Source organism: Orcinus orca, chromosome 8 (assembly GCF_937001465.1).
Source record: "Orcinus orca chromosome 8, mOrcOrc1.1, whole genome shotgun sequence".
NCBI lineage: Eukaryota > Metazoa > Chordata > Mammalia > Artiodactyla > Delphinidae > Orcinus > Orcinus orca.
Window position 1 is genome coordinate 49096060 of NC_064566.1, and position 10104 is coordinate 49106163.

General features: G+C 42.3%; 1 pseudogene; it reads left to right on the top strand.

Moving 5' to 3' along the window:
* Positions 1–6605: 6605 nt before the first annotated feature.
* On the top strand, positions 6606–9033 carry LOC101284020 (olfactory receptor 52M1-like; annotated as a pseudogene).
* Positions 9034–10104: the final 1071 nt, after the last annotated feature.

The window sequence follows — 10104 nt, forward strand, 5'->3', positions numbered from 1 at the left end:
ACCCTTAATTTTGTTCTTTAAAAACCCTTGCCTGAAAGTCATTGGAGAGATTGGGGCCTTTAAGCATTAGCTGCTTATTCTTGCTTGGTGCTCTGCAAATAAACACTGTAGTTTCCTTTATCACAAGCCAGTGTCAGTAGATTGGCTTTGCTGTGTGTCAGGTCAGTGAAACTGAGATCCATTTGGTAACAATTTTGGTGACCACAAAGGCACTACCATCCTGAGTGGGCATCTTGCCCATGGCACATTGGCCCCTGGCTAGTGGCAGTTCTCAAGTTCTGTCCAGAAGATGCCCGAGCACCTTTGTCTCATGGACAGCACCAAGTGCTTGCTGCCACCAGACATCATTGGCCCATGATGCTTTTGATTTTGTGGTGAAGGAAACAAAGCACTTGCTGGTTGACATGCCTCTGTTAAGTAGTAGAGCTCACAGGCACTGGCACCAGGGTATTTTTTTCTTAGTCACTTGGCTCTGTCTGTGATGGGGCATTGATTTTGCTGGGATTATTCCCTACTGAACTAAGCAATCTGTAACCCTGAGAGACCTCATTGTATTTGCTTGCTTGCTTGATATTTGACAGCATCAGCCGTGAACAACTAAAAATGAGTACTCAGAGCTCTGTTCCACCTTGTAGCCCACTAGGGTGTATTTTGAAGAATTGGGAATTTTAGTTATGCACCAATGAAAAGAAATAAGATGGTGTTCTCTTGTAACACTACTTGGCCTCGGTTCTCCTCAGGATCTGGAGCCCCTAATGGCTCTCTAAATTGTAACACCATCTTTCAACTAGAACTATTTTGTGAAATGGGAGGAAAATGGAGTGAAGTTTCTTATATACAGGCTTTTATTATGTTGCATCAAAGGGGGACTATTCAGAGAAAATGTAACATGCACAGAATTATGATACAAAAAAATTCCTTCCAATAAGAGATATTAAAAGTTTTACCCAATTCTCAGGAATTGAGAGATGAACAAATTCAACAAACAAATGATCCTACAGCACTGCCACTGTTGCATGGAGAGCAGAATGGGGAAGCAGGGGCCAGGGACCTTGATCCCATAGTGCTGACACACTCCTGCCAACTCTGGTGGGAGCTGAAGGAGGAGAAAACAACCTGGAGGAAAGAGGGACGATCTCTCCCTCCTGTACCTGACAGGGCACCCAGTTCAGCCAGGGAGCCACTCTTGTTCAGGTAGGGCAATTCCCACTGAGGCAGATTCCCACTGGAGGAATAAATACCCAAGATCAGGCAGCAGGATCTGTGTGGATACACTCTCCTACCCTCCTTTATTTTCACTCTCCCTTTTCACATCAGACTTGTTTAATTGGAAAAATATGCCAACTTTTTGGAATGACCCTACTAGGATAGGAAATTTATTCTCCATCTCTGCCACCCACAACTCAAGTAGGGCTATGTTCAAAGTGTACTAACTACCCTGTTGACTGAGGAAGAGAGAGATGGTGCTAGAAAAGGCTAATGAAGAGGCAGATACACTGCATGTTACTGCCTGGCAATCCTATCTGAGCACCAGCAGCAAATGCAATTCCCACCATAGATCCAGGGTGGGACATGAATGACCTAGAAGATAAGGCTTGAATTGAGCATTATGGAGAGCGCATCCTGGTAGGGCTCTGAAAGCAAGTGCCGAAGCAGAAGTTTCAATAAGCTGTAAGGGGTGTGCCCATGGCCACCAGAAAATCCCTCAGATTTGACGCATATTGCAATATACAGGTGTGGATAAAGGTAACCTGAGGAATTTCAAGTTAGTTAATCAGACCCTTTGTGGCTCAGAGAACCCCAGATATCCAGCAAGAGTTGAAGAGAGAAGTTGTTTTTGATCTCTGAATATCTCATTTGGTGGAACTTGTTTTCAAAAGGACAATCCACAGAATGGGAGAAAATATTTGCAAACAATGCAACTGACAAGGGATTAGTCTCCAAAATTTACAAACAGCTCAAGAAAACAAACAACCCAATCAAAAAATGGGCAGAAGACCTAAATAGACATTTCTCCAAAGAAGACATACAGATGGCCAACAGGCACATGAAAAGATGCTCAACATCACTAATTATTAGAGAAATGCAAATCAAAACTACAATGAGATATCACCTCACACCAGTCCGAATGGCCATCATCAAAAAATCTACAAACGATAAATGCCGGAGGGGGTGTGGAGAAAAGGGAACCCTCTTGCACTGTTGGTGGGAACGTAACTTGGTATAGCCACTATGGAGAACAGCAAGGAGGTTCCTTAAGAAACTAGAGTTACCATATGATCCAGCAATCCCACTCCTGGGCATATATCCATAGAAGAACATGGTTCAAAAGGATACATGCACCCCAATGTTCATTGCAACACTGTTTACAATAGCCAAGACATGGAAGCAACCTAAATGTCCATTGACAGAAGAATGCATAAAGAAGGTGTGGTACATATATACAATGGAATATTACTCAGCAAAAAAAAGAATGAAATGATGCCATTTGCAGCAACATGGATGAACCTGGAGATTATCATACTAGTAAAGTAAGTCAGACAGAGCAAGACAAATATCATAAGATGTCACTTAAGAAAAAAAAAGATGTCACTTATATGCGAAATCTAAAAATAATGACACAAATGAACTTATGTACAAAACAGAAACAGACTCATAGACTTAGTGAACAAACTTATGGTTACCAGGGAGGAAGGGTGTGGGGCAGGGATAGATTGGGAGTTTGGGACTGACATGTACACACTGCTATGTTTAAAGTAGATAACCAACAAAGTCCTACTGTATAGCACAGGGAACGCTGCTCAGTATTCTGTAATATCCTAAATGGGAAAAGAATTTGAAAAAAAACAGATACATATATATGTATAACTGAATCACTTTGCTGTACACCTGAAATTAACACAACATTATTAATTAACTATGCTCCAATATAAAATAAAAATTTTTTAAAAAGATATTTAGTGACACCAAGGTTGATGTTTTCCTTTGTTTTGTAGAGCCCAGTCTGCTATTGGTTTCTCATCCTTGGGCCAGAATTCCCTCTCCTGGACAGTGTTAGAATGAGCACAGGTAAAGTTTGCTTCTGATTCATCTCTGCTTCCAAGGCTGAATACAAATCTTATTTAATATATATTTAAGATATAGTCTATGGAAAAGTTTATCTCTAATGCTCTTCTGTACCTTTCCATCAGTTGAGAAAGGTTGTACTGAGTTGGTCTTTAAAATCTAATTATTAAAGGCAGAAGCCTTACTTTAAGCTATAATATGATTAAATTCAAATGCACTGACTTATTGAATACTTATTTCTAAATATCATGCAAGAGAGTCAGGTACAAAAGGAACATAGCTCATCCATTAAACTCTAAAGGCAGAGTTTATCAACTGGACAAGGAGATTACTGAACCAAAGTTTCAAAAGCTAGATATGAATCTGTATGGAATGAAATTCCTCCTTTTACTGGCCTAGGGTATAACCTGTGCACAGGTTTGGAAGAAATAACACTATATTTCAAATCAACTACAAGCAGTTTTACATAGAAAGTAAAGTTTAAGATTGGGGAGCAGAGAGAAAGCTTCTAGAAGTTCCTAGCTTTTCCTGACGTGCCACAGAAATAGAATCCTCTAAAAGGGGAGTAAGAGTAAAAAGTAAATTCTTTCTTCATTGATTCTACTTCATAGCCACTGCCCTGACCATATTGGCTCCTGGTCTGAAAGAGACAGTTAAAAATGTCTCTCCGAGGTTTAACCCCTCCAAGAAACAAAAAAGCAGTGATGGTAACAACAATGCTATTTAAGCACCTGGTATGTTAGTTTCCTTACTAGCCCCTTTGTATATAGTATCTCAATTATAAGAGCTACCCAGAGATAGGTATTATTCCCACTTTATGCTTGAGGAAGTGAAAGTGTTCAAGTGTTCAACTTGTTCAAGGTTACACAGTAGGTATGTCACTGAGCTGGCTTGCAAACTCAAGCCACTGGAGCTTCAAAGGCCATGTCTTGTCACATGTCCTAAAGTGTGATGCCGCACAACCCATGAGAAGCCCATTAGGACACACCAGGGGATAAGTCAAACTGAGAAAGCAGGTTTTCCCCTTCCTAAGAAACAGGATTTCAGGTTGGGAAATTTAGGTTCAGAAGGATGTAAAGGACATGCACTGCTCCACACAAGTCCATGGAGTTCTTCCCTCACAATGTAAACCAGAGCAAGGGGAAAAGTCTGCAGTATCTTACTTTTAGGTAATTGCTATTTGTCTGTCTTGAAGTTAATTCAGGATTCTACCACCACTTCCAAGTGCTGTAAGGGTATCAAACTTCCTTAAAGTTTGACAGCCAGGCTGAGTTCTAATCCCAAGAAGATTCTTCATCCCTCTTCTAGAAAGGCCTTTCTGATTTCTACTTGGCGTCCTTAGACTAGCTGCAGACTCCAGGGAGGCCAGACAACAAACAAGAGCAGGACTTGGACCCAAGGGATCATGACTCAATTAACAGGTCTGTCCTCCATAGACTTAGACCTCTCTGGACCAACCCTAACATGCTGCGGATAGCTGTGTTCAAATTTAGAACCTGTGTCCATCCTTGTGGGACAAAGACTGCTATTTTCCTTCTCCACTAAGATAGTGGGAAGGTTACAAGTGGAATTACCCCTGAGCAGAATGCTTATACGTGCCAGGCCTCAGAGGCATTTGCAGAGCCCCAGGCTCTTGCTGACACTACACATCCCAGGTAAGAACATCTTACAAGGAGGATCTAGAAAAGGAGCAAAGGTCATCAGTATGTGTTCCCAGCCTATAAGAAAGAACTTAAAGTTGGGCAACCAACTTTAGATCGTGCTCCTATATAAGTTTCTAAGACCCAGAGGGAAGGAATTCTCTTGGAAGGAGACAGAGAGGATGGAGTCCACACAGAGCCATACACAAGGAGGCTGAAGAGGCCCTCTAGTTCACTAATGCCAATACAGGAACCTCCAAAATACCTCCAGGTGCTTTAAAAAGGCACGATGTATTTTATTCTTCTTCAATTGCCAGGCACTGTGCTAGCATAAGTATTACAACAGAGAATGAGATAAACATGCTCCCTACTCTCATGAAACTTATATTCTGTTCAGGGAAACAGGCAGGTAAACAAGCAATCCAGAGTACTATGTGTGTGCAGTACAAAGACAGGCCTCTTTAGGTTGATACCTAAGCTGTGGCAATGTGCCATGTATAAGGACTAGCCAGGAGAGGAAGATGAGTAGGCTATTCCAACACCAGGAAAGAACATCGGTAATTATCAGGGGCAAAAGATCATGACACATTTGGGAAAAAGAAAAATTCAGCCATGTAGAAAGGTAGTGAGCAGGGTGAAAATGCTAAGAATTGTGGTTTGTATTCGCAAATATATTTGGATATAACTCAGGTGGGAGCTGTCCTGCTCTGATCGCATATACTCACAGCCCCACTGAACAGGAGCTGCCGTAGCCTCCTTCTACTGTTTAAGCAGTAAGGGCTGCCATTCAGACTAGGGAGGCATAAATTAAGGAGTGTTACGATATTAGGGAAAGGATAAAAGTCAGTAAAGCTAACCCCAAGGCTCATCCTTCTCCATCCAGGAGCTGAAGTGCATCCCTCCAGTCATAGGTACCCCTTTCAGTTTCATGATACGTTCCTGGAGATGGATAGGAAGAGGAAGAGATGAAATGTAGATGGAACATCCATCAGGAAAACAGCTCTGTGTGTTGTCAGGTATGAGGAAGGAAAGAGGGATAAAAATCAAATCCACCTTCTCCAGGGCTTGAGGCCAGTTCACAGGACTGAAGACATTTGGCTTGGATCTAACAAGGTCTGAGATGTAGTAGAGGTCTGCCTACTTTCGAGAGAAAACATTTCTTATGCTCATAATTCACTGGATATAGATTTAGCCTCTTATGTAATTTGGTCTGTGAGATCATCCTACAATGTGTCTTCTCTGCTCAAACCTAGAAGGGAACCACTGCCCCAGGGTGTGTCTCAGTAGTGATGGGACTCAAAAAACTTCAGAAGGGAAGATAGACAGTCAAACAGCTTCCCCACTAACATAGGAGGAAGGTAACCACAGTAAGGGAGACAAGCATCAGAACAGAAGACAAATTCATTTGGCAAGTCTCACTGATTTTTCCATTTAAGGACTCTCTCTTTTCTGGAGGGAAGCTAGATTTCTTCACATGATTACATTTTGCATGGTAAAACATCAAGTTATGAGAGCCAGTAAATTAGGAGGTAAGAGTGAAGTAGACAAGTCCCCTTTTATTGTAAATCTAAAAATCGTGGTAAAGATCATTTAGCATTTGACCACAATGAGATTAGAACTCTTTTGCCTTTGGAACTAGTTCTGTGAAGTTGTCCACTTTCCAATGTGTCCTAGTGAGGAAGGAGGCAGGTTTTCAAGAGATGATACTGGTGAAGACTGTACACTATTGGGATCTGGTCTGATATATCCAAAGAAGAAGTGGCATGGTCAAGGGGGCAACTGAAGAGACCATCTACAGAGGCCTGGGAAGGGTTAAGGAAACTGACAAGGGATGGTGGAGGCCCAGGACTAACCCCAGGGAGCAGCATCAGCTAACTCAGGCCTACCAGGTAAGGCAAGATGCAGTTGCCAGAACACAAGTGCGGGGCGGGGGGTTGTCACTTTTCAGGAGCTGTGGTCTTTGGTAGAAAATCACAGCACTGCCAAGCGCGCCTGGCAGAAAGGGACTGGGGAATAAGTTCTTGATGGCTAGTCTCACCCTCTCATCTCCTGCATCCCATGGGCTGAACCCACCTAGAAACTGGAGGGAAAAAGAAAAGCAGTACTCCATAAATGTCAGCTTCTGGGGACAGAGAATAGAGATCTGGAGGAATAGATGGAGAACAGATGGAGAATAAGCAACACAAAGGGTAAGAAACAAAGAGAGGGTCCCCCCAGCCTAAAGCCTTGCCTCACTCCACCTCCTCATCTCAATCACAGGCTGACTCCTGTGCACACTTTCTTTCCCAGCCCCAGTAACTCAGCCTTTTCACCTTCCCTTTTTCCTGTTTCTGCCAACACTTTCTCTATTCTCATTCATAGTCATGTATGAGAACCTTGAGATGGAGGAAAAACCCAGCTCAAGCGGAGGGATTCTGTGGGATAAAGTCACTACAAACAGCTTACACGAGTTGCCATCCTCCTGGCACCATGGCTACCTGGAGAGAGACATTCCAATGTTTCTTGAAGTTTACTGAATGTATCTTTGGTTTTACACATTAGTCTCAACTGTCTAAAGAGCTAAAGCTTAGGGTTACTGTTCCTCAGACACTGCCTTCTCATTCAATCCTCATGACTTCTCTAGGACACACTACTTAATTTTGTTGTAGAATGAGGTCAGTTGTATTTAACTAATGGGATAAAGTAATTTGCCTCAAGCTCCTACTGCCAAGATATGAAATCAGATCTGAAAAATTCTAAAGGCCAGATACTGGCTACTTTGCTATATTCAAACCAACTAGGCTCAAGATGTAGAAGACAAAGCTTCTTACATACTTATTCCCCTGACATTCTTCTATTGTATATAGGAACACATTCTGGCATGATCCTTTAGATCCTAAAAAAATATAAAAGTATTTCCATGTTGTCTTTCTCAATATACATCTCCCCATTAGCCAATTGCACTGAACTCTGAGCAAATCCGATTCTTTGGCCAAATAGTCATCTAGGCATCATGCTATTCTACAATGAATATTATATTTTTTCCCTCCTGGGGAGAACACTCTCTGCTTCTAGAATCTTATCCTCACTCAGCCTCCAAGAAAGCAGTAAGCCCTTGCATGGATCTGCCTTTGGGCAGACACAAACTGAGCTCCAATCATCAGCTCTCACCTGTCAGAAATCATTTTTGTTCCACCCCCCAGAGAGTCTTCTTCACCAGCTTGCATCTGCCTTGTGATCTTGGTCTGCAGATTAAATATTTCAGCTCATCCAATAGCTAATGCTGGCCCCAAGATTAAGCTTTGACTTACTATAGAGTCTAGATAGTCCCAGGGGTCTATCTAGAGTCCCAGACTGTATCTTTCAGTATCAATGCATCTCTAATCAAGGAGCCCGCACACCAAATCCTGCTTATATGATTCTAAGAAATACCTAATAGCCAACCTACAAGAGTTAAATGACTTAATAGTTACTTGTCCACCTTAGGTCACTTTCATTGATGCAAAAACATTACTTTGACAGTCATATTGCAAAAAAGATATTCATACATTTCATTCAAATATGTATTCTGGCCTGTGCTTGAAAAATCTGTAGATATCTTCACATAGTAATAACTTGTGACATTATTCTGTAACTTTGAAGAATGTTTATAGAATCTTATCTAGTCAACAACCTATTCCTTATTATAGGACCTACGAATATTCTTCTATTTCCAGAAAAAAGTTCTACTGCATTTTGAGGCACAGGTGAGAAGGTGCATTTATAACTAGCCACACTCACTTTTCATAATGTCTGCTCGACACCCAGCTCCTTCCAGCTCACTGTCATTCCAGGATTGGAGTCCCTGCACATCTGGCTCTCCATCCCCTTTGGCTCCATATACCTGGTGGCCATGGAAGGGAATGTCACCACTCTGGCTGTGGTAATGGTGGAGCACTACCTGCACCAGCCCATGTACTTCTTCCTGTACCTAGAGGCTATCATTGACCTGGTTCTGTCCACTTCCACTATTCCCAGACTGCTGGGAATCTTCTGATTTGGTGCTGTTGACATTGGCTTGAATGGCTCCTTGGCTCAAATGTTCCTCATCCACTGCTTCGCCACGGTTGAGTAAGGCATCTTCCTTGCCATGGCTTTTGACCACTACATAGCCATCTGCAACCCACTCCATCATACCACAGTGCTCACTCATACTATGGTAGGATGTTTGGGGCTAGCTGGCCTCTTCTGGGGTGTATTCCACATTGGACCCCTGCCTCTGATGATCCACCTGCAGCTGCCCCTTTACAAAGCCTGTGTCATCTCCCACTCCTACTGTGAGCACATGGCTGTGGTCCCCTTGCCATAGCAGAGGCCAGATGGAAGCACTTAACAAGCCAGAGGGTTGAAATTACTCTAAAAACTGGTGAAAATCAAAGGGGCTTGGCCCACAGGGAGTGTTAAAGATAGTTAATAGGATATTGTGTCCCAAGGGCCAAAATAGATGGGCATCCAGCAAGGCTCTGCTTACCATTCATAGAACAAGGCAAGAATGGAGGATGAGGAGGCTGAGGATGGTCACTCCAATAAAGTCAGTCTCTTGCTCAGTTCCCAGACCTGTGCCAGTGTTAAGATCTAGGACTGTAACTAAAGAGGTACCTGGATACCTAAGTGGAAGAACTGTGAAAAAAGCATGCCTATTATATACCATGATGATTTCCTGAGACCTTCCTAAAAGATAACTTTGGCCATTTACTCAGGCACTTTTATACTAAAAACAGGGGAATACCAAGGCACTGAAGGTTAAAGTTTGAGTTGACCCTGACACCCAGAAATCAAAAGCATTATCGTGGTCCCTCTATTAGAGTTGGGGTTCTACTCTGGGTAGCAGAGTCTAGTTAGTAATTGAAGTTTTGGAGAAAGTCAGTTCTCAGTCACTTAATGAATAATTAGAATGATTGTACTTGGTAGGTTGAGTAACTTCCATGTGGTGTTGCTGGCTTGTGAGGTAAGAGCCAAAGAGTTGGGAAGGCCAAATAACCTCTAACACTTCTCTCCACCAAGAGTCAAAAATGCTTCAGAGGTACATGGAGAATTTGGCAAATGTATTGTTTTCCATCTTAGTGATAAAATCCCAAAAACAATTTCCATTAACAGGGGGTGGACAATAGTTCTCATATACGGTTTGCCTCAAGGGCATGTTAACTCTTCCTGTGTCATAACATAATTTAAAGATGACTGGGCATCCTATGGACCTCCACCATCATCCATCGATGGCATGTTGATCTGGCAAAATGAGCTAAAGGTGTTTAGTACAATAGAGGCCTTAGTAAGACACACATGCTTTAAAGGGTAGGAGACAAATCTTAACACTCAAAACCTAGAACTTCAGTGAATTTTAGGGGGCCAATGGTTAAAAATCATTATCAGTAAAAGATCT